The following is a 23,588-nucleotide window of genomic DNA, read 5'->3' as shown; positions in this document are numbered from 1 at the left end:
AACAAATAAAAGAAAATCTAGTGCTGATCTGTCAGGCACGGTATCTGACAGACTTACAGAACATAAAAGCTATCCTAAGTATACTGACCTAGATAGCACTAAGAAGACTTAAGCAGCGTGCAAGCATACTCACTGTCAAAGCAAGGGAAACGAAACAATGATTGTCTAATCAAACTGAAAGCAAGAACTCACTACCACAGTATGAATTCCAAAATGCTACATACTGTACATGCACATCTCATGTTATTGGAAGATGTAAAGCTCCTTTGTTTTTTTTTTCTCGGAGGCTTTTCTTAGCTACGGTTGCACAATGACATTCTGACATCATGGAGGTCAATGCAGATACTAAAGAGCTGTCGTCTTGAAGAAAAAAAAAAAAAAGAAATAATCAACCACAGCTGCAAAAATAATAATTAAAAATTTCACATCACCTACTTAACATCTTGCTGATACCTTCTGAAATTAATAGCATGCATATTGTTCAGCCGCATACGTTAAATTGGTATCAGCCTCTGCAGAGACTGCAGGAGTAATTCTGGGAATTAGATTTTTATAAATGTTAAAAAAGGCTTATTTTCTGGAAATCTTCAAAATACAATATAATATTTTGCATATATAGTGAAAAATATACAGAGTAGAAGCATAAAAAACTGCTAATCTGGATTTAAAAAAAAATGCCTAATAAGCAAAAACGGGTTTATTTTCATTGTCACTGTGTCTCTAAAGGGAGACTGAGAGAACAGTGCTGCAGTTTATTACAGCCTGAATTGCCTTCCCAGAAGGGTAAACCATCAGGTGAGGTAAAACAAACCATAAGATCTACCTGTTTAGAGAGCAGAATCCCCCTCACACTATTTCAGCGACTTTTCACGGCTTCCTATCTCTCTACTGGCAAATACCGCAAGCTGATTCCCAGCACATGACCAGAATTGTGAAGATTAACATGTCTGAAAGTATTGTACTGAAAGATTTCTTTAGGTAAATATTGTTTACCATATGTGCAAGTGAATATAAATGGTTTTTGGCCAATTGCTGAAAAAAATTGATCCTTATGAGGCCACATTTGAACACACAAGCACCATCTTTCATTCGACCTGCCAATACAGCTGGGAAAGAATATGAGGCTGAAAATTTGGCTGCCTTCTTTCTCTAGGAACCTGGTATCCTACCATTTTTTTTCTAGTAGTGAAAACTAATACCAAGTATTGTAGTAAATCAGCAAATGTTGCACAGCAACAGCTGAACTGCTGTATGTATGTATTCATTTTGTGTAAAAAAACCAGACAATCTGATTTTGCTTCTCCCCCCCTTCTTTCTTTTTTAGTGATTAAATAGTTCCCCATTTAAATTCAAGGTTTTTCTTTGGGAATTTATTTGGCATTTTGTTCTCTTTCATTTTAAAGGCTGGGAATGAGATGATCTGAACCGTCAGTGCTTTAAAATATTCAGAATCCCCTTCCATAAATAGCACATCTGTCACACAGAAAGGGAACCCAGCCAGCAGAAAGGCAGACCAGACCAGCAAAAACAACTGCTATGCCAATACATGATTACAAAATAACTTAGGATTTTAGCAACCCTTTATTTGGATTTTTTTTGTTTTGAGCTTTTCAAACTAAGAGCTTTCTGATTATATGCATGCCACTACGTATCAACTTAAAATTAAGAATGTTAAAAATTGATTAATTAGGAGGGTTTTTAAATGTTCGTCTCTTATTCAAATCTATATTACCAACCTAGTCATGCCCTGTTTTAAACCATGGCAAAGCTCCTACAGATTTCAAAAAGGAAAGATTTGGACCTTATATAGCAATCTGTTAGGTTAATGTGAAAGTATGATTACAATTTTAAAACCAGTTTGTAGGTTTGTTTCAAGACATCCATTTCCATAAAAATACAGATTTCAGCAGAGTCTTATATCAAATACAGCCCTTCCTGCATTCTTGAGGTCAGCATTGTTATTCTCCCAGAGAACTTCTGTTCTGCGAGAAACACTGGGAAGTGTTTTGGATTTTGTGATTTAGGAAATTTTAAAAGCCAGCTAACGGTGAATGCAGCAGAAAAATAAACATCTCACGGTGAACAGGGGATTGAGTTTGTCCAGATCATTATGCATACCTCTTGCTTTAGGGGGCCATTTTCACTGCCTAGCAGTAATTTTCCAGGCTTAGATTTGCAATAATATTACTTCAGACTCAACATAATTTCAGTTCAGAAACCAGATTCTAGGCCCTTCTATAGCTGAATGATACATGGTATTGTAAATAATTGAAAAAACTGCACTTCTAGGTTGCACAAAGTAGGCCTAAATTTTCAAGGCAGTAAAATATTCATATTGCATGTTATTTCTCAGTCAGAAGCTTGGATTTAAGCTCTAACCTCATTTGTGCAAAAACTGTTATAGTCCCAAGGCACCTGCTCTTTCAATTCTTGACTTGAAAATTCCCTGCTTCTGCTGGGTCACAACTATCTCAGCCCATGCTATGAGCTTCTGTCAGTTCTTTATTCAACCAGCTTAAAGTGAGGCAATTTCATAGAATCATAGAACCATTCAGGTTGGAAAAGACCCTTTGGATCACCGAGTCCAAACACCATCCCTACTCTACATATAAAGTTCTCCAAATTAAACCATATCCACCAACACCACATCCAAATGACCCTTATACACATTCATTGATGGTGACTCCACCTCCCTGGGCAGCCTATTCCAGTGTCTGACCACTCTTTCTGTGAAAAAAAATGTCCTAATGTCCAGTCTAAACCTCCCCTGTTACAGCTTGAAACCATTCCCTCTTGTTCTGTCACTGCTTACCTGTGAAAAGAGACCAGCACCAACCTCTCTACAATGACCTTTCAGGTAGTTGTAGAGACTGATGAGGTCTCCCCTCAGCCTCCTCTTCCTCAAAGTAAACATTCCCAGCTCCTTCAAGCATTCTTCATAAGATTTATTCTCTAGGCCCTTCACCAGCTTCATTGCCCTCCTCTGTACGTGCTCCAGCACCTCAGTATCTCTCTTGAATTGAGGTGCCCAAAACTGGACGCAAGACTCCAGGTGTGGCCTCATCAGTGCTGAGTACAGGGGGACAATCACCCCTCTACTTCTGCTGGTCACACTATTTCTAATACAAGCCAGGATGCCATTGGCTTTCTTGGCCACCTGGGCACACTGCTGGCTCATATTCAGCTGCTTGTCAGTTAGAACTGACAGGTCCTTTTCTGCCAGACACTTTCCAGCCACACTTCCCCAAGCTTGGAGCGTTGCCTGGGGTTCATGTACCATTTCAAGTATCCTCACTTGATCTCCCAGGCCATTTGTGCTGTACCTTCTCCCACTTTCAAGCTTCCTACTTGTAAAACTTATTCCTCTTCCTCTGTTTATCACCACTCAAGGCAACAACATTTAATCTCTCCTCACATACTATGGCTTATCAAAATTGGTGAGGAATGTGGCGTCCCAATGTCACTTCGTGCAGGTGCCTCCAATTTGTGGTATATGGCTTCATCGAGGAAAAGTTCTAGTTCTCCAGATCAATCACTTGGGAGAGCAGAAGCAAAAGGAGATTGGCTGTGGAAAGAAAGACTCGCATAAAGTGCCTAAAACTCCTGATTTTTGTCTGAAGTATTGCCACACCTTGTCATCCTGAGAAGGAAATGAGAGCAGTCTGGTAGACTGGCAACTCTGCCAATGACCAACCTTGTAGCAGCAAATACCTGTAAGAAGAAGACTAGCAGACTTTGAGAAAAAGGTGAGAAATGCTTTCAGTTTTATATAGATCATCTCACTTCTGTCTTTATTTAACATGAGCCCAAGCTGGACCAAGAGAATAAATTTCTCTTTACCTATAGAAGACACTATATGGATGTGGGAGTTATGTTTAATAATATATAAGTTAAAGAACAGACATACATACTCTTGGGTTCACTGGTTCATTCCCACCTTAGTAGTTACGTGGGGTTTTTTTAACTGTTTGTCAAGTAAATGAGGAACATACAGAAAAAAATAAGAGGATAGAATCAATCCCAGTGCTCAAGAAACTAGTCAACTGTTCTGTGATACTACCCCTGCAAAGCAATGACAAGGGGACATGAAGTACAGCTGGGAATCCAGGGTGCGTGTTTCCAAAAGTGCATACCAGAACCAGCTAGAGCCTTTCAACAAACCTACTCTTGGAATGACTGTTTCAGCCTCTGAATTTAGTTGCATGTATTTTATTTGTCTCTTCATTCCACTAGTGCCCTTGCAAAAAACCAACAACAACAAAAAACAAACCCAAATCAAATCCAAACCAAAACAAAAACTAAACAAAAAAAGCCCAACGCTTTGTTGATGAATACTCAGTTTGAAATTACAGCTATTTTGGAAAAGAAAAACAAACCCTTGATCATGGACTAAATTCTCTGACCTCACACTCATGTTCAGGAAAGCATCCATATGCCCAGACAGTCAGGCTGGCAGTGAGCTCACTGGTCAAATACCTCCTGTCCAAAATCCTACGGCTCACTACATACCTAGAAGCTTCTTTCTTCAGTACTGAAACCTCAACTAGTGGCTGTTGGGCTGTAGAAAACAACAGGGCTGAGAGGGCAAGGACTGATGATAGAATCTCAGAAGTTTTCCTTTCTAGAACCAAAGTAACACACTTTTATACCTGATCCAGCTAACATGGCCTGCACTTCCACTTGTGTACACGCCTAGCTCAGGTTGCCCCAAGGACACAGACTAAATCAGCTGAGCGCTGACAGTTTTCTCAGGCTTTCCCTCAATTACTCCTGTCTCTCTGCATGGCTAAACAAATGCTTCCATTATTTGCTCGGACAGAGAACAGTTGTTCTTAGTTATTCCTATACACAAGTTACACATCTTCATTCTTACCTGCCACACTCACTCAACAGGCCACCAAAATAATATCATAGTGGTCTAAGATGCAAGTTCAAACTTCTGCTATTCCTGTTGAATGGGAATATTTTTGCAGCACTACTGAACTAAAAGAACAGCATTTAAAGGCAATTCCTCTTATAAAAGGCAAATACTGAGATTCTACAAAACCGGCAAATATCCAAATATTATTAAATGTATTCTGATACACTGCATTGCAGCAATGTAGCATGAATCTGCTTTATGAAAAAAGAAGGGCTTGCCGAAACTGAAGGACTACAGACAAGTAAATAATGTACTAAGGTACATTGTGGTGCTGTATATGCTTTTTTGCTAAACACTTCTAACAGCCACATAAAGTCTACTGCTCTATAAAGTATAAAATCTTTAAGGATTAGAACACTTGAGATTCAATGTAAACAAATGTCAAAGATAATTTATCCGCCCACGGAACCTGAAGAAAGTGATGCCTTTAGAGATATTTGTACTCACCTCTACAGGCTGTATTTCTGTATTTTCTGTGTAACATGACACTCAAATAGTCAGCAATAATAAGTGGCTTTGTCCTGCTTTTTCTTTGAATAGTCCTTTAATTACTGATGAGCATGGTCTCTCCCTCTAATTATACCTCCTAAGGTTCTATTTGCTTTCTAAATTGCTGCCAGACACTATGTCAAAGGTTTCAAAATTCTCTCTCCTATCACTCCTGGCTAATTTACCTGATTAGTGAATTTAGGTATTGTTATTTTTACTCAGTTCTTACCAATTTAATTTTTCTCTGTACTAAAGGCACAACAACTTGCTTGATGCCCCTACCTACACATTTCCTGAGCTATTGTTATCAGCACTTCCATGTTCACATCATCTATTTCTTCTCCATTTTTAAGGGGCAGACTTTTCATTTAGAGAGTAACAGACTTCAAGACATGATATGGAAAGACGCTTCACTTAGTCACATAAAATCCTGGAGATGCACAGACATTTTAGTCAAATTGTTATTCTTAATGCTAGACAAGAAGGGCAATAAGAATTAGGATGAAAAAAAGAAAGTTTCTCAGAGCGATCAACATAAAATCTATTCTTCGCAAAAGAAAGTTCAGCCATTTTACATCTTTAAATCAGCAGAAATGTTTGGTTTATAAGCTCCTGATTAAAGCTAGTTCTAACACATATGTCTTTAAGCAGGATCAGTTTGGTGGATGTTATACTTTTCAGTTATTGAGGTTTTTTATTCCCATAAATTTTTAGTAGGGACTACTCAGTGATTTTTAAGAACAGACAGGATGAGAAAAACACACATTTCTTATTCTACAGATTTCACCTCTCTGAAGTCTGAACTAGTTAAGTTGGAACTGAGGTCAGTGTAAATGGAAGTCTTGTTTAAAAAGCTTTCAGTCCTACATCATTAATGAAATTACATCATTTCTCTTTGCACAAATTGTGCAGCTCTTCCATGTTTCAGGACTGTCCATCTGATAGCATGAATGAGTCAGAAAAAGAAAGGTTTCAGAAAGAAATAGTAACAGAAAGTTGTATTCCATTAAGTCTTATGAATGTTAATAAAATTTTAGGACTAAAGCTACTGAGTTAGTACTTTGTTAGAGTGCAGTTGTACAAAAGGCTCTATTAACAAAAATAATACACTTTTACAGCGTGTTTTATCCAACAGTCTCAGGGATCATTACAAACATTAATTGAGCCTGTGATAAATCAGCATTATTATGCTAATTTTATGGATGGAAGGGGAAAAAAACAGAGGTGTTAAGTGATTAACTCTGGAACAGAACCCAGAACCATGTGCACAAGTGGGTCATCCCAACCATGAAGAACTGTTGCCAGAGAAATGGAAGTGCTATATCAGATACAAATGTTATAAAAGGCTTCCAAAACCATGATATATTTACTCTGAGGAAGTGCTCACCAGACAAGGAAACAGTGTTGCTGCAGAGTAACAGCAGGTAACTTTCTTTCATTTGTTCTTCTGTTTTGTAATTCTCACTGGACCTTTGAAGGATCATTCATAAGCACCAAGGATTTCTTCTTGATTACTCAAGTGCAAATCTAAAAGTGGATGACATTTTTATTAATGGCCATTACGCCTGAATCAGTCAGCTGTGTTATTCTCATTATTTATAACTTTGAAGTACAGCAAGTTTCATCTTTACCAAGCATCAGGGACTCTATTCCAGACAAAAATAATCCTTAATATTTCTTCCACTCTTTATCCCATTCATCACTGGCTCCTTACTTACACTGGCAGTTTGTTTCACTTGCCTACCAGGTTTTACTACTCTTTAGACTGTCTTTTCAATGATTCCTTATACATTCATGGTATTTGATTAATTCTGGAACGTCAGAAGTTTCCAGAATACCACAACCTTTATGCAAATGTACCTTGCTAGTCCCAAAGCAAATAATTTTAATTAAGTCCTTAACAGATTCCTCCATATTAATGGCGGAAGAAAGCAAATGTTCTCTTACGATTATCCAACGAGTGATGAGTAATTCATTGCATGTATTTTTTCCCTACAACATACTGAATAAATTCTTGAAGATAACCTTTTATTTGGTGGGCAGTTCTGGGTTTATCAGTTCTTATGAAAACTTTCCCTCCTTCCTCAATGATTAAAAAATTAGGTTAACATAAAAGCTGGATACTAAAGACATGAAGCAGATTCAGAGTAACCAGCTGCAGCACAAGCTTCCTCAGTCTAAATCCTGATCTGGAGAGAACATCTTAATGATCAGGAGCATATCTTAATCTCCACTTCCAACAAATAACTGTCTTCCCTGCTACAAGTATGGTCAACGGTGAGAGCTTTTTCTTGGAGTTTTCACTTAGTGGGTTAAAGGTTTCAGATCTTCACATCTTCTGAACACTGTTGGTTCAGATACATACCAGTCATAAAATTACTTTACATTACCATGCTGATTCTGACAGAAGACAACATTTTAAAAGAACAACAGAAATACTAGGCAGTAGAAAAATCCAAAACAACCCATCTGTATTAAAAGGGATGATCCTCACACAACCAACCTGGCAGAGTCAAGCAGGTTTTGACCCTCCCCTCATTCTTATGAAGCTATAGTAAGCCCTGTGCCCAGTACACCTGGATCTAGAAAAATGCCATTATTTTTTTGTTTACTTATGTAAGAAAGGCCTAAACAACCACAGCTATGTCTATGTTGCCAGTTGCAGCATGTAACTGCAGCAGCATCTTCATGCCTGAGCTAGTTTAGGTATTGACAGAAAGGAAGACATGCCATTGTTCAGTTCAGCCCTGGCCACAGGCTCCCAGTCAGATCTGGTGTGTATAGCAGGGCACTCTAGCTCTCAGTATGCCTGCCTCGTTTCCCCCTCTATGATTAAATTGCTTTTTGTCTGTCAATTTTACAGGCTCAGGTCTTGAGTGGAAAGATTCCCATGGGAAAGGGAAGTGCCTAGTTGAGGGGCCAATAAAGACTTAAAAAGTGTGCTCAGGGCCCTGAGAGCCCTCCTCTTTCCCCTTTCCTGTGTCATGTTCTTCCCAGCCTCCTTATGCCAGCCTTAGGGCTCACAACACTGCATGTTCAGTCAGAGCAGCTCACCAGTTCAACCAAAAACTTAGTCTCTTTTTGGTAGGGTTGCTTCTGGTCGTATTAGTGAGCTCATCCATCTCACCACACTGCTATATGAACACTGGAACCAGGGCTATGGAGGCAGCTGGAGCATGTGGCTCAGGGTTGAGAATCAATGGGTGGTGGCACATGTGGTGGCAGTGTGGTCTAAGTAGGGTGTATGCCACTTCTGAAACTACACCCAGTTTTCCAGTTTTCTGGAATAGTTTGGATATGATTTTCATATTGCAATTACCTCCTAACTTCAGAGCAGGTATATTGCAAGAGTCACTGCTCATAAACATCATTATAGAATTGATTCTGTAAATTAAGTTCATTTTTTAATGTATATAGCTCTGCTAGAAGATCTACAGGCAGCTCGATGATAGTTGCAGGTCTCTTCCAACTGAAATATTCCATTCTATTGTGTTCTACACACACAGCTGTGGATATGCTTACATTTGCCTACAAGTGCTGGAGGATGCCCATTGTTTCAAAGAGTGTAGTCTGGAGAAGAAACATTAAAATAAAGGAAAACCAGACACAAAGAAGAAAGGGAAAAGGAAACAATGTAATAATAATAATAATAAAAAAAAAAAATCAGAGCTTGCTTCTTCTTTCCACACCCTGTGCAATAACCCAGCAATGGAATTCAAATGAACATTCATGGTTTTTTAAACAATAGCCTTTGTGTTCCAAACCACACTGACAAAGCAGAACAGTCCAAGCAAAACACGCTCACATAATCTTTTGCCAGCAGTGTGCTAACCAGCTTTGTTGGAAACATCTAATGCTGCAAGTGAATCTGTTTTGGAAGGTAATCATGTAAGTTCAACTTCTCTTTACTCAGCTGAGAATCTATTTCCTTCTTTCTTAAGCAAATTTCAATCTGTTACATCACTGCAAATTCCGTTAAGTCAGTATGGTCCTACTCTAAGTGCTACTGAAGCTCTAGACCTCGTAAGCCAGGCTGAACAAGACGTAGCACCAAAACCTGTCACCTTTGGATTTGAAGACACTGAGGACACTCAGTATATACAGCTTCACTTCAGAGTAGAAACACTAAAAGGTAAAATTATATTTAAAAGCATGCTGTCTCCTGAAATATCTAAAATTGGGAAAACAAATCCCATGATTGCTGTTACTGCTGGCAGATGTCAGCTCCTGTGGAAGAGAACATGTTTGTTGGTCTATTAAACTGCTGCCGAGCCTCCACCCTATTCAGACCCGAGGATTTTTTTCAATCAGCATGTGTAAAATCTCCCAACTATATTTACATGTGGGCAAAAAAACCATTGCCTGAGAGAGCTTCCTGGAACTACTGTTGAAAAGCTTTGCATGGCAGTAGAACATTTGTAATGAAGACAAGCTCAAAGCTACACTCCAAGGTATTTCTATGTACATCCTCTGAAATGACAACCCATCAACAGCCTTTATCACTCTGAAATCCTATGTATAAATCATCAGAAGGCATCCTTTCCATTAACAATGGAGAATATGTGAATATCATAGCCAGAAATAACAATCATAGTTCACTGAAGGGAAAAGGATCAGAACCAGGACAATTGGTCTCTATATCTCTTTTTTCTACATGGAATACAGTTCTCAGCCATTTCAACCTTGTGATTACTCACTGTGGGAAAGCAGGCTGACTGCTTCTGCTGTTCGGGCTTCTCTGCTGCTAGAAAATGGGCCAGTATCTGGACCAATGCAGAGGAGGAGCAGGGACAAAACTGCTAAAGCATAAACACAACAAAGCAAAAGCAGTAATTTTAGAACTCTTATATGGGATAGGGGAAAAAGTCAGAAATCAGTTACATCCCTCATTAGCTTTTGGCTACTTGACAACAATGCCACTGGCATTACCCCTTATTTTTATTAGGAGGAGCTCTATTGGAAAAAAAAAGGATTTGATGCTTCTAGAATGTTTAGTCTTTTTAAATACAACTTGCTGAGCATATTTTTTAAAAGGTCTGTGGTTACCTTATCTTGTGGTCTATAATCACCTTACTAATGATTAAACTATGCAAAAATCTAGTATTACACAAAGGTTTGTCAACTGGAATTTAACAAATCTGTAAACTCTGCCGTTAAAAGATACTGAAATTACTGAGGTTATAACAGCCACCATAAATCTGCACTAGTGACTGAACTTAGGACCATCTCCTTCTAGGGCTATCATCCCAAAGAAACAGTTGAAAGGGAGAACTGAGAACTGCTTCTTGGTGTCTGGAACATGGAAGACTCTTTGCCAGGGCAATAAGTGCTTGTGAACAAGACACTCAGAATAGAGATCCCCTCGATCACTCTATGTGTGTTACCAAAATTCTGTAGAGAAGAGAGTTTCCACCACTATTCAAGTTTCACTTTGCAGTTATTGTAAATCTGGTACAGTATTTGCAATGCACTTAAGTCATACTCAGAATAAAACTTCACAGCTTCACGCTGTGTGACTCCAATCTTCAGACAGCGCTTCTTTCCATCTATCATCTTGGACTTTCCCCACCTCCCTACAGCAGGACTCTTCTTACCTTCTCTCTCCTCCTCCGTTTCAACACTGCATAACAGGATTGAAGAACAGTAAGAGGATTTAAATTTATTTATGGTTAAAAAATATTAAGAATTTAAAATACTTAGTTGTTTCATTTTCTAGAATTTGTCTGACATAAGTTTTAACTTCCATCACTACTGTGGACCTATGGTATCATTACACGTTTTCTTTTCATACTTTCACACAGCATTTCAGCGATGCTGAAATGTGTACATCTCTGGAAGACATGTTTAGTAGGTGTGAAAGTACACCTCAGATCTGGTTCATGTGTTGTTTCTGACATCCTGTGATGTTTTCTTCACTGAACTCTAGGTTTAACAAGCACTCAGGAAAGCACAGTCCCACAGCAGAACAGCCCACGGCCCTCTGAGGGGCTGTACAAGGGCACTAGTGAGCCGCACTGAGCTGGCAGATTTGGGCACCAGGTAGCACTACCCTCCAAGCAGGGCCCAGCTTACACACACACCTCAGGACACTCATTTCCAAGTCCTTCCTTCTCTCTGCTTATGCTGTATTGTGAGGAAGGAACTATTTTTCTCCATCGTGCCTAAAATTCAGGGCTCATTTCAACTGGCAAAGTGGAGCTCATTATCAGCTGGCTTTAGTTTTCACTTCCTGTGCAAATTGTATTGTACTTATGATGATATTAAGCTAAAATAAACACCAAGCTGAAAACAGCTTATCTGCTGCCTGATCACGGAAGAAACTGGCAAGTGGTTGGGCTCATACTTCCTCTTTTTTTTTTTGTACTTTAGGTTTCAGTGGAGGATCTGATTGGTTCATCTAAACTCACTGTGAAATAAGCAGTTTTCTTCTTCTCTTTTTCATCTGCATGTTAGATCTGCAAAAGTAAGATCACATGCACAAGGCCACTTCTTTCGAATTTAAATGTCACAAGTTAAGCCTACAAATATATAGTGAATCACAGAGTAATGCAGTAGTTACTGAAATTTTGTCCTGAAGTACAGTGTAAATCTTTTTCCTCATCACAGCATCATAGGATGGGATTTTTGGATCCTTTTATTAAGAATTATATTAGCTTTATTTTGAAATTTATTTGTTAATTTAAAAATAATTTTTAGTTTCATAGATGTACATCAAAGCTAAAAGCAACCATACCCTAAATGGTTAAAAATTAAAAGGCAAGTGTACACTATATTCGACTTTTATAATAATTTAAAAGCTGACAACTCAGGAACTCATTGCTTTAAATAAATAAATAAGTGAGAAGAATTTATAGTCCTAATTTTGATATATTACAGAATTCAACACTAAAAGGGACAAATTCACAAAAAATGGCAGCTTACTGAAATTTTAATAAAACTTCATTGTCCTAAATGTAATGACTAAAGACAAAATATTGTACATATTTTCAAGTATTAAAAACAATTCAGACACTTGATTCTGCAAGTTGATTTCGCATATGTCAAGATCCCAGTTTACTGCTTTTATTTTCCTATCTAACAATAGTTACCTGCAGCTGGATTCCACTGTATTATCTAGAATCATCATGTTTACTACAGACCTGTGAAGGTAGGCTTCCATTTCTTTTAAGATATATCCTGGTTTAGATGTCCTTTGGCAAACCTGTAGCATTTTCACATGCCAACTCATACTCAGTCTTCTGCTTGATCTTGTTTCATAGTAAGCATATGGCCATAATAGCAAGGATATGAAAATTGTTGAAGTCAAACAGTTTAACTTTCTTTAATTTCCAGCTGTGTCATAAAGTGTCATAAAAACACTTTGTGCAGGAGTATCCAAGGCTTTCTTCTTTATATTACAGTATTGATGATCACACTTTCTTAGAAGATGGAAAAGCTAGAGTTTTACATCTAGGATCAGTCATACAAATAGCTGCAATGTTGTTACTGTTTGCCATGTAGTAAGAGCACCACCTTGAACAGCTTGGTGTGCAGCCTTTTGTTTCTCTGACCATGAACAGGGTTAAATCACAGTGCAAACAACAAGAAAGGCTACTAGATGTAAAACAGTTTTATCAGGGTGTCTTCCAACAGCTATTATCAGAAGTAGCAGAAGATGCAAACTCATTTGCTGTCCATGAATAATAATAGTTTTTCTGGCCTTTTTATTTCAGCTATTTAAATGGCCAGCATGTTTTCCTTTTCTGCAGGAGAAGCAGTAGCTAATTACAATGATAGTTATAAGAACTGCAATTAAAACAATTCCAGCTCATCTGGCAAAAGTAGCTCCAAACACAGTTGCCCAAGGAGGTTCTGTTTTGAATGTATCTTCTGGGCTTTATTTTATGCCTTCTATTAGTAATACCCAGACAGCTTTAAGCTTTGTTGTAATCCAAGCACAAATGATGACTTGGTGTTTCAACTAAGTGCACCACTGGTAAATATTGTAAAGACCAGCATATGCAGCAAGACACAGCTTAAGTGCCACCAAAGTAAAAGTTCTTCTAGCATTTGCTCCTTGTACTCCAAAGATGATGCAGATTACAAGCTGCGGAGTTCTCCCATCAAGTACTTGTACATTGTACCAGTCGGCAGGCATCTGAGGTCACAGTAGAGGGAACAACAAAGGAAGTGATGGCACATGAGAAGAATCTGAAGTTCTTTCTTCATTTCAAACCATTTTCAAATTATTTTTCATATTAGCAGCCTGAATGAAGTAATAAAAATGAAATAAACTGTATAAAGTGATGTTTTTACAATGTTTTTCTATATGCAGTGATACTGAGCATTCTCCTTATTATGAATTACTGAACATGTTCATGATCTTTAAAGCCAGCTCCCAGGTCCTATAAAAAAACCCAAACAAACCCAACAAAAACTCAAAAGGTATCATAATTTGCAGAGTAAGCTTGATGCTATTTTCCCCCCACAACCGCAAGCATAGTTAGCAGCTATTCACAGTAAGAGAGCTTTGTCTGCACACATTTGTTAGCTGATTTTACTGTAATCTTTACATCTGATATATTGGTTTTCATGGTTGAAAGAAGACCATAACAGAACCTGTAAAGCATATTCTTAACTGTCTCCTTTTCATGGCCATTTTGCAGAAATATGAATACAGAGAGTAAGTATCCTCATCATAAAAAGCACGATTTTTTACAGCTAAAATGATTCCTTCACTGCTATTTCATAAGGGCAAAGCAAGGAACAAACAAATAAAGAGAATAAGCTGCTTAATGATCCTTCCTGCTGATCTCTCAATTGGCAGATGGGTAGTGTGGGAAATAAACTTGCAATACAATAACCCTAATGGCTGAAATAATGCAGCCTCCAAACCATGACTCCAGAATATTTCACAAGTACCACACTTAGTAGAAAAACAGGGTTCATTCATGATGGTATCTATCTGGCACTTAGCATAACAATCTGCTCTGAATGTTTGCTTTCAAGTATTTAAAAAGATGACAGCTCTGAACAGTATTTGAGACAAATTTTTAGTCAGCAGGATATTATTTTTCCTGTAAAGACAAATTGGCTACGCCAATTATTACTAGCCATTGGCTTTACTTACCAACTTAAAAATCCCCACATATAAAAAGCATATAAAAACAAATGTTATGTGCACAAAGTCTTAGAAATTACTCTCTTGTAAATACCGGTCTTCCACTGAAGTTTACCTGTCTCAGAGTCTTGTATTTCTGATATTTAAATGCCTCCTCAACTTCTAGTATTTTCTTAATTTATTTAAATGCAGAATATTTTAAATGCAGTCTTAAGTGCTGGGTTTCCTTGAGATAACTTGCCATTTATTTTCTGTTTGATTTTCAGGCATCTTTACTAGATGCTCCCTGCATTTCACCAAAATACACATTACTCAAAGACTGAATTTAATACTTGAGGACAGAGACAAGCACTCAAAAAAACAGTATTTCAGAAGCAAAGAGGATACTGTAAATGACCTAAGGAGTCTCAGCTTTTTCTATGCGACCATCAGTTAAGAAAGTACTTATGTATGCAAACACTACAGTTTAAGCCTTTCCAAAGCAGTTACGTAATTTCAGAGTGTAAATCCTGTTTTCAAAAGTCATATAATAACTTTGATGCAAGCTTTCATTTTGCTCATGGCTAGCTGTCACTCAACTACCAGCCACAGGCTTACCACAGACAAACAGGTTTCCAGGCTAATATGGCTGCTTCTGACAACCCAATTTTTTACCTCTAATACTGGCCTGTGGCTGTTTGTTTGATAGCAGTAAGCCATAAACACGGGTACTACATAGAGCTTCTGACGTGACAAAACCATATTGCTAAATTTTACACAATTCACCTATAGTTATCCTTTTCAAGAATGCAGGCATTGTATGGATGGGACATAGTAAGCACCTCCTCACTGAATCTGCATGGCTCAGGGAAGTGGCGTATCATCTCCATAGATATAAATACAGCCTTTGAACACACTTCAAAATCATCTACCTGTGCTACAAAAGTTTTGGGAAAAACACAGACTATAGGAAGTTTATTTTGATGAATTTATTATCAAACATTGCATGTGTACTCGCTTTTCACAGAAAGAGAAACATTAATTTTTTTTCTAAGCAAAAAGGAAAGCAGTGGCCAGCGACTACGGTTTCCCTCACAGGAGGCAGTCACCTCTTCCTGTCAACCAGTTTACACCAATGCAGCACTTCAGAGTTAAAGCCTCAATGCTTCAAGCTCCCCTTCACAGGTCAGCTTGTTTTTACTGGGACTCTGTGCAGTCATACAGCTTCAGTTCAACAGTGTCAATACTGGCATCTGGAGCTATTTTTAAAATGCACTGCATTGTCACAAATATGCCTTCTGGTCTCCTACTATAATCTTTTTAGCACGTGGACCATTCAGCTACTTCAGCCATACACATACACAGATTAGGCACTCTGTCTTCCATTTATTATGTAGAAGGATGAACTCATTGTAAGTGTGCACTAAATAAGAAGAAAACTGGTATTGCTTTTGCTAGAATATGCAGAACAGACATAGTAAAATTTAACCACTGCATCCTGTGGTTGTCAGGGGCCCTAGAGAGCTGACTTTGTATGTGCATAAATTAGTAAGGCTTTGCTTAGTCATTCATCTATCAGTTCTATGGGCAAAAGGAAAGAGTAGCTTAAGGGTCTTATATGCAGATTTAGATCAGCATACGGATATATTGTAAAACTTCAGTTTATGCATTTTCACAGCTCTTGTAAGAGAGTCACAGGTCCTGTTCACTCTTTACTCGCAACACACGCAAGCATGGCTTCACACCCAGTGTGGGCAGCAGCTCCATGCTGTCTGCAGTGTTCCAAGTTGGCATTTAACAGAAACCTCAGTTCTGTGCTGAGATGTAAGATGGCTACAAGGAGGTAGTCTGCAAAATCAGAAGGAGCTTTAATAGGAAATGATCAATTTCAATGTGTCCTACCTCAGTGAACCTTTTGTGAATGATACAAACGGATTCAATACAGACAATCAGCACTATCAGATTACAGCAAAACCTTAATGCACCACGTATCCTTATACTACCTGTCTGGATGGAAATTCATAGAGCATTTTCACCTATCATATATATGTTACTCTTTGCAAAAGTGATTTATTTTTTTGTTTGTTTAAAAAATGCAAGATTAAATGCATGGTCTGGGATGGCAAAGCCTTCTTTTACTCAGCATATCAGAGATTTTCACTGGAAACTTATGAGTTGAGGCACTGGGATGGAAAAAAGGTTTTGTTTTTATCTGCCATAAAGGAAATCACTGTCTGTTGTTCTTATTTATATTGGACTGGCTTTACACTTGTGTGACTGTATAAGCATAATAGTAACTATCTGTGGTAAGAAATACTAAAACAAAGCCCCACAGGTTTTACTTGTCTGGCTGAAGAAACAGGATTTCTGAGATGCCAAAGTTTTAAGCCATCTTTGAGATGTCTTCATTTGGTAGACTATTTAACTACCAAAATAACCAAGAGCAGAGTTGGGATAATCCTGGCAGACACTGAGAGATAAATTATCCTAATTTAGCAGTTTCCCTAACATTTCACAGGCTTTACCACAATTCCAGGGCATCCTGTGAGGTCTAGATTGTGTATCACTCAATGCCATGCTGATACCCTTCTAGGATATTCTAGAATTTTTTAATAGGAATATTTCTGTTTTTCTACAAAATTTTCTGTAGCCCTCTGCCATAATTGAAGGAGTTTCCTGGTGTATAATAGAAGTATTCACCTTGCAGATTTTCCAATATTACAAAGGCTTAAGAAATGTTAACAATTCATTTGATAGGAAATAAAACCTGTATGTGCATCAGCAATGTTTATTCATGAAGCTAAAGGTTCATTCTAGAAGCACCACAGATTTCATTTGCAGTTTCTAATTAGACATCTATAGAAGTAAAGCTCTTTCATCTTGGGACTTAGGAAAAATAATAAACCCATGATATATGTTAGTTGTAGTATTTCAGGCACTATTAATGGGCATTACACTGATATTACACTGATGATAAATAAACAAGGAAAGACTTAAAGGAAATTAAAATCATATTACCACTCTAACCAGTCTTATACTATCTTTTATAATCACTATATCTTTTGACATTCAAAAATCCATACTAATTTAGACTAAACATGTTTGCAATTTTTTCCTAATCTGAGTAACTGAAAATCTGAAAGCAATGTTTGGTCACTGTGGATTTATCATACTTGTATATTCAGCTTGCTGAAGAGGTCTGGTAATGCAAATCAAAAAGAATACATTCCCAGAAAAAGGAAACTCCGCCCTCTCCAGAGAAGCAGGAGAATCTAATTCTATTCTGAAAAAACTATCTACATTTGCAATATGTCTGTAAGCTTGTCTGCCACCTATGTGATACTATAAAAACACACTAGCAGGAACAATGTCTTGTTGCAACACAGGACTAATACAACCACCATGTTATTTGAAGACAGTCATCTCTCTACAGTGCAAAGTGCCTTATTTACTTATATCTTGATGACATCTTTCCTCTTAAAACTACTATGCATGTTCCGAGAATGCTCTGTTATTTATGATCTAAACTGATCTCTGATTTTTCATTTGCTCTTGCTTGGGAGCACAATGATGCTCATCATAACTAAGAAAAAAGGAAACCTAAATGCCTGGAAGAAGACTTTCTGATTTCTTTACTGTCCTCTACCGGAGACCAAAGTAGATGATGCCAGAAAATTATGTGCTAAAATAATGGACTGCATCAAGATGGAAGAGTGGGAATTGCAGCTGAATGCTTTCTAGTTTATGTTCCAGTTTTATACAGACTCATGAGAAAGAACATTGTTAACTACAGGCAAAAAGTTAAGAAGATGGGACACATTCAAAAGTATCTTGGTTTTGCACCAATGAACTACTCTGAAATTCTGGTATGTCATATGGAGAAGTTTTACAATATAAAAAGAGTATAGGAACACAGTGAACATAAATAATGAGAATGTTGAACTAAAAATAATTTGTAAGTAGAAAAATGTAGTAAGTTTTAATATTTAAAGACATATATCATCAAATCTTAGAGAGCAGACTCACTGAAGAGTATAAAGAATAATTTTCAATACATCCTGCAGTGTCAAAATACAAAAGTAAATTTTCCAATTAAAGTTTTCCTTACTATTGAGAAGAATAATCTGGTGTATTCCCATTTTTTTGACGTTTAGGCGACTAGGTATAGTTTTATTCTTTCAGTCTCACACAAACTGTAGTATTAAATTAATCCCCATATTGTTAAAAGTTTCATGTTGAGAATATTCAGGTTTTTATTTTGAAAACATGAACTTTTAAAAAAAGTTATAATATCAATTTCAACAGTACACTCATGCCTATCAACAGTCAATAATTAAAGCAATATTGTTTAACTTTATTGCATATTTGAAACAGTTAACCTACCTTGTATTTTGTCTCTTGAAACCATAGAGTTGTTCATGTTTTTTTTTCCTTCTCTGTGTTCTTAAAATACTGCTTGTTGTAAAAGAAGAAGCAAAAGAAATTAAAGAGAAGCTAAAATAAAGAAGTTACATTAAAAACCAATATGTGTAGGATGTCTTTATGTATTTAGAATACAAGTTTTCTCTAGGCTTTTACAATGTTTTTATGCCACTACTGACGTAACCAGAACAGTTACAACAAGAAATACACATACTGTAACAAATCCAGTAACCTTACAGCTATCAGAGATTTACTCTGGTTGTCTGAAATTTTATAGAAACAGGAAAAGTAACAGAATTCATATCCTCTTACTGAGAATGTAATTCTCCTACGTAATTAGCTGTGTTAAGAATACCTGTGAATAGCCTATGGTGTGTTATACACAATTAAGCTGCTCTGATTCTCTTTCACAGAAAAGGGAACATATACACTCATTGTTCAAATTTTTTTGTTGTTGTTGTTATTTGGGGAGGACAATATTCTTTGAGTTCCAAATATGTTTTCTAGTATTCCTTTCTGAAAGTTTTACAAAAATCCTTCTTCCACCCAGGTAGAACAGAAAGAAAAAGAACTTTTGGTATTTTTCATAAGGCATGAATGATACAAACAATTTAATTCCATGTAGTTCACCGCAACAGGCCTTTCTGCCAGCTTAAAAAGGTCAAGGAAAATCCTTCAAAGTGGTTTCAAAATTTTCTAAGAAATGCATAATTCTATTTTAGAACTAAATACTCTTAAATATTGGATTACTAAAAGTAATATGAGAAGAAATAGGGAAAAGAACAGCCCATGGGAAATAGGTTGAGTGATTCTTACAAGGTCATGGCACTCAGTAAGGTAAGTGTAGGTAAGCAAGATGAAAGGTGTGATTGGGCAAGCACACCTCCTTCTGCATCAGCACTACCCATTCTCATTGCTTTTTATTCAGTTCTGCATCTGAGATTGGATGATTGCTGGTTTTATGGGGTACTATTGGCCTTTCATTTGTCCAGAGAGGTTAAAGAGAGCATCCTCAAAGTTACATAGAAATAAATATATATAAATAACAATATCACTACAAAATTAACTCACCTGTAATGAAAATTCTTTCCTGGGACTCCCTCCATCACTTTTGAGAATCTCACATGTACACAGTGAATTTCAACTATGGAAGAAAAACATACGTGGCCTGGGAAATGTGGGTGAAACAACCACAAAACCCCCACATTTTGGATCCATTTTTTTGGTTCCAATCCTTAGAATGACAGCAGCCTTTCTCCTAAAGGAGATGTCTATCAAAATCCTAAAAAAATTAGCTGGAGCATGCCTTCCTTTTGTTCATGTTCACTACCAGCTGCATGGTGGTATCCTGTGTAGAAAGCAGCAGCAAACAGGAGTATCTGCACCAAAATATTTTGTGTGATGATAAGGGCACTGAGTAAAACACATCAACCATCTTCTCTGACTTGCCCTTGAACACTCCTCCTTTTCCCTAGCCACCACAGACTGGCAGACTGAATTTCCTTTTGCTGGTTCCTCTTGCTGAGGACGGCTTGTGCCTATCTCCATGCACACAGTACGTGCTGAATCTGACTTACATGACCACAACGTGCTACATTTTGTTTCTCAGACAGGGCTTGTGACTTGCAAGGGGCTGCAGCATGCTTTCAGCAAGATGTCAGCACACTTGCTAACTTTGGGCTTTTTTTGTACATCATTATATGGAATTGGGGTAAAAAAAATATTCTGGTTGATGGAACAGATGGAACACCTTGGAGAAGCAGGTATATTGCTATTTCTGAGGAAAAAAACCCTAGTCTATATGCTGCTTGTTACCACCATGAATGGTACTGCAATTACTAATATTACACCAATCAGCAACAGAAGGTAAGGGTAGAGAGGATGGGGGTCTGTCAAATTGTTTTCCATCTGAAGATAATCAGGATGTCCTCTCTGGGTGACAGTGAGCAACAGCTGCAAAACTAGCAAGGAGGACTGCAACAACACAAAGCCTTCTTTCAGTTAACATCCTACAAGAAACCACTACCAACATTAAATTAACAACGAGAAGCAACAACGTGCAAGTTAGATGGGTACGACCTGAGCTGAGGCAGTGAGCAGGCCTTTTCATAGCAGAGCACGTTTGGGGTGTGCTGTAATTGATGTTTGCTAGGTGTACTGCAAACTCAGGAAGTGCAATTTGCACCTGCTCTGCCAGAATATGAATGAGTCAGATCCTTAAAGCTTCGATTTTAGCTTTGCTTCTGCTTCCTCATTGTTCTGACTAATATGTTATGATAGCCAGCTAAGTATGGTAAAAAGCAGCTGCACAGACTGTAGGTTAGAGCACAGCCAGGCTCACACTGGTGTCACAGATTTCAGTGGAGCAGCTGCATGCCACTCCAGCTAACTGTAAGCAAAGAAGTTATTAACTGCACTAAGAAACATGCATCAGGACACTTTAACAATACAACACAGTGTGCTGCTAACAAAGCATCAGAAGTCATCGGCATCTCAATTTTTAGCCATAAAATTTTTAACGTTTTAAAGAGGCCAGTTCAGAAGGAACTTAGCAGATAAGACTCAAAATTTCTAAAATATAAAAAACCCAGTAACTCTGCAAAACAGAGATATTTAAAATAGGTGGCAACTTGAAGTGCACATCTAGCTTTCCTAAACGCAAGGAAAAAAAGATCTGGAAAAATATTCTGTAGGCAGCAGGTGTGCACACTGCAGGATTAGTTTAATTTGTATTAACTTGAGAGAGGCTTGGTCCTGTGTAATAAGCAATAATGAAACCTGTGTCTTTTATGAGACTCATTCTGTAAAGACTTACTGGCAGCTTTCATAGATGCCGTAGACGTTTACAGAATCCAGGTGTCTTTAAAATTATTTCATTATTGACTATAAATAAAGTACTTAATAAAACATTTTTTATCAATGGGTAGGACTTTTTTTCTTTGGTTTATAAAGGAACTTTAGTTAAAGTGGTGAATGATACTGAGAGTGAAATCTGTTGACATAATTTAATATTTGAAAGACTGAGTAACAGTTTTCTTTCCCTGGGCTCTTCCACTGAAACCATGACTTGGCAATCGGGTCATGACTGCTCTCCCTCCTGATCTCATTTAAATCAAAACCCTGGTCTGACAAATATTGTAAGAACAGTTATCTGAAACTGCCTGGAGCTCTCTGGCAGAATCAGGCCAAGGGACTTGATGCTAACTCTACAAAAGATAATGAAGGTTTGTAATTGGCTGTTGACAGAGTTAGATTAGATTTGGCTCCGTAAAGGTGCTGTAACTACAGAAAATTATGATGTCATCATTTAGTAGTTTTACTAGTTAGTCCACGACATATTTTTCTCAGAAAGTTAGGATAAAGTCAATGGTGCCACCTAGAATCCTCCCCACCTCCTCAGAACTGCAGGGAGGAAGACCAGGGCAATTTAACTTTGACACAAGTGTCAGACACACACTTTCTGTACTGTATTCTGTACTCTGAGAATACTGCAGCTCACAGCAAGGCACCCTCCTAGCTAAGAGATGTCAGGTGTATCTCAATATTGAAACCATGGATAGTCTCCTGAGCCTGATGTGAACTCTAGAGAATCTAAGGTTTAGGGCACGCAGTCTGTAACCCCCTCAGAGGCCCAGGGCAATCAGCCTTCCCTGTGAAGCACTACCCGCTTTTTGGGTCAGAGTCGTCAAAATGGGGTCAGAGGACGAGCTCATTATTTCCGGTCTTCTCAGCAGTCTGTTCTGAGTGTGCCTCTTGGCTTCTCTGTGACGTAAATGGCATTGTTTGTGAAACAATATGATGTTTATAATGATTTGCAAAGCACTATGAATTGTGCCTACTGAAGACACTCAACATGCATTAATAGCTGTTATTTAGTGCAACAAACTTTCCTAAAATTCCAAGGATCTAGACTAATTATTTATTAAACACTAACCCTCCTATTCTATAACGGCCTTACTTAAATCACCTATCAAAACTTCAATAAATTGGCAATAGCGTAAGATAACACAGGAATTTAAATATATTTTAAATATAAATTGCTACATCTGAAGTGGCAACATTTTCAGGTGGATTTCGGTTAAAATAAGTGTTTTCAAAATAGTGTATCCTTACCAAAACAATTCAACATTTTCAGAAACCATAACGTGTCTGATTCCAGTGTGACCTGCTGCAACTCCACTGATTTAATTGGTGTTATTCCTGATTCACACTCCACCGAGGAGCCTGGTATGTTCCCATCGGCGTCTGACGCACCTCACCGAGCTGCCGCTTCTAAACGTGACCAAACGAGGTTAAGGACGTGTCCAGTTCCAAGGCGCACAGCACCAGCCCGGCGGCCGCCAGGCCCAGACCTCCCGCGCCAGGCCCAGGCCTCCCGCGCCAGGCCCAGGCCTCCCGCGCCAGGCCCGGGCAGGGCCGCCCCGCAGCGGGGACCCGCGGGGCCCGCGCCCACAGCGCCCCCTGGCGTGGCGGGCGCCACCGGAACCGCTGCTCGTTCGGCTGCCTGAGGCGCGGGGCGCGGGGCGCGGGGCGCGGGGCGCGGGGCGCGGGGCGCGGGGCGCGGGGCGCGGGGCGCGGGGCGCGGGGCGCGGGGCGGGAGCAGCGGGAGGCCCTGCCTCAGCCCCTCGGCAGCGGGGCGGCCCTCAGGCCTCCGGCCGCCCGCCCTTCCCTCCACAC

General features: G+C 38.5%; 1 protein-coding gene and 1 long non-coding RNA gene across 9 annotated transcripts in view; both read right to left on the bottom strand.

Moving 5' to 3' along the window:
• ZBTB38 (zinc finger and BTB domain containing 38) overlaps positions 1 to 12,668 on the bottom strand; it is a 36,547-nt gene extending 23,879 nt beyond the window's left edge. For 5 of the 8 annotated variants that reach the window (XM_051625831.1, XM_051625825.1, XM_051625830.1 and 2 more), the window contains exons 1-5: positions 12,499 to 12,668; positions 10,893 to 11,030; positions 10,108 to 10,206; positions 6,798 to 6,937; positions 225 to 360 (exon numbers count right to left, since the gene is read on the bottom strand). The gene's annotated coding sequence lies outside the window, so the exon portion shown is untranslated. The other 3 variants (XM_051625826.1, XM_051625827.1, XM_051625829.1) reach the window with 3 other exon arrangements.
• Positions 12,669 to 12,681: 13 nt separating this feature from the next.
• On the bottom strand, positions 12,682 to 23,258 carry LOC127387479 (uncharacterized). The gene is made up of 4 exons (XR_007890149.1): positions 23,025 to 23,258; positions 19,983 to 20,055; positions 18,873 to 18,941; positions 12,682 to 13,655 (listed from the first exon to the last, which is right to left on the bottom strand). It is a non-coding gene; the product is annotated as an uncharacterized LOC127387479 (long non-coding RNA).
• Between the last annotated feature and the right edge of the window lie 330 nt (positions 23,259 to 23,588).

Source organism: Apus apus, chromosome 8 (assembly GCF_020740795.1).
Source record: "Apus apus isolate bApuApu2 chromosome 8, bApuApu2.pri.cur, whole genome shotgun sequence".
Classification (NCBI taxonomy): domain Eukaryota; kingdom Metazoa; phylum Chordata; class Aves; order Apodiformes; family Apodidae; genus Apus; species Apus apus.
The sequence above is the reverse complement of the archived record's forward strand: the minus strand, read 5'-3'. Positions and strand labels throughout refer to the sequence as shown.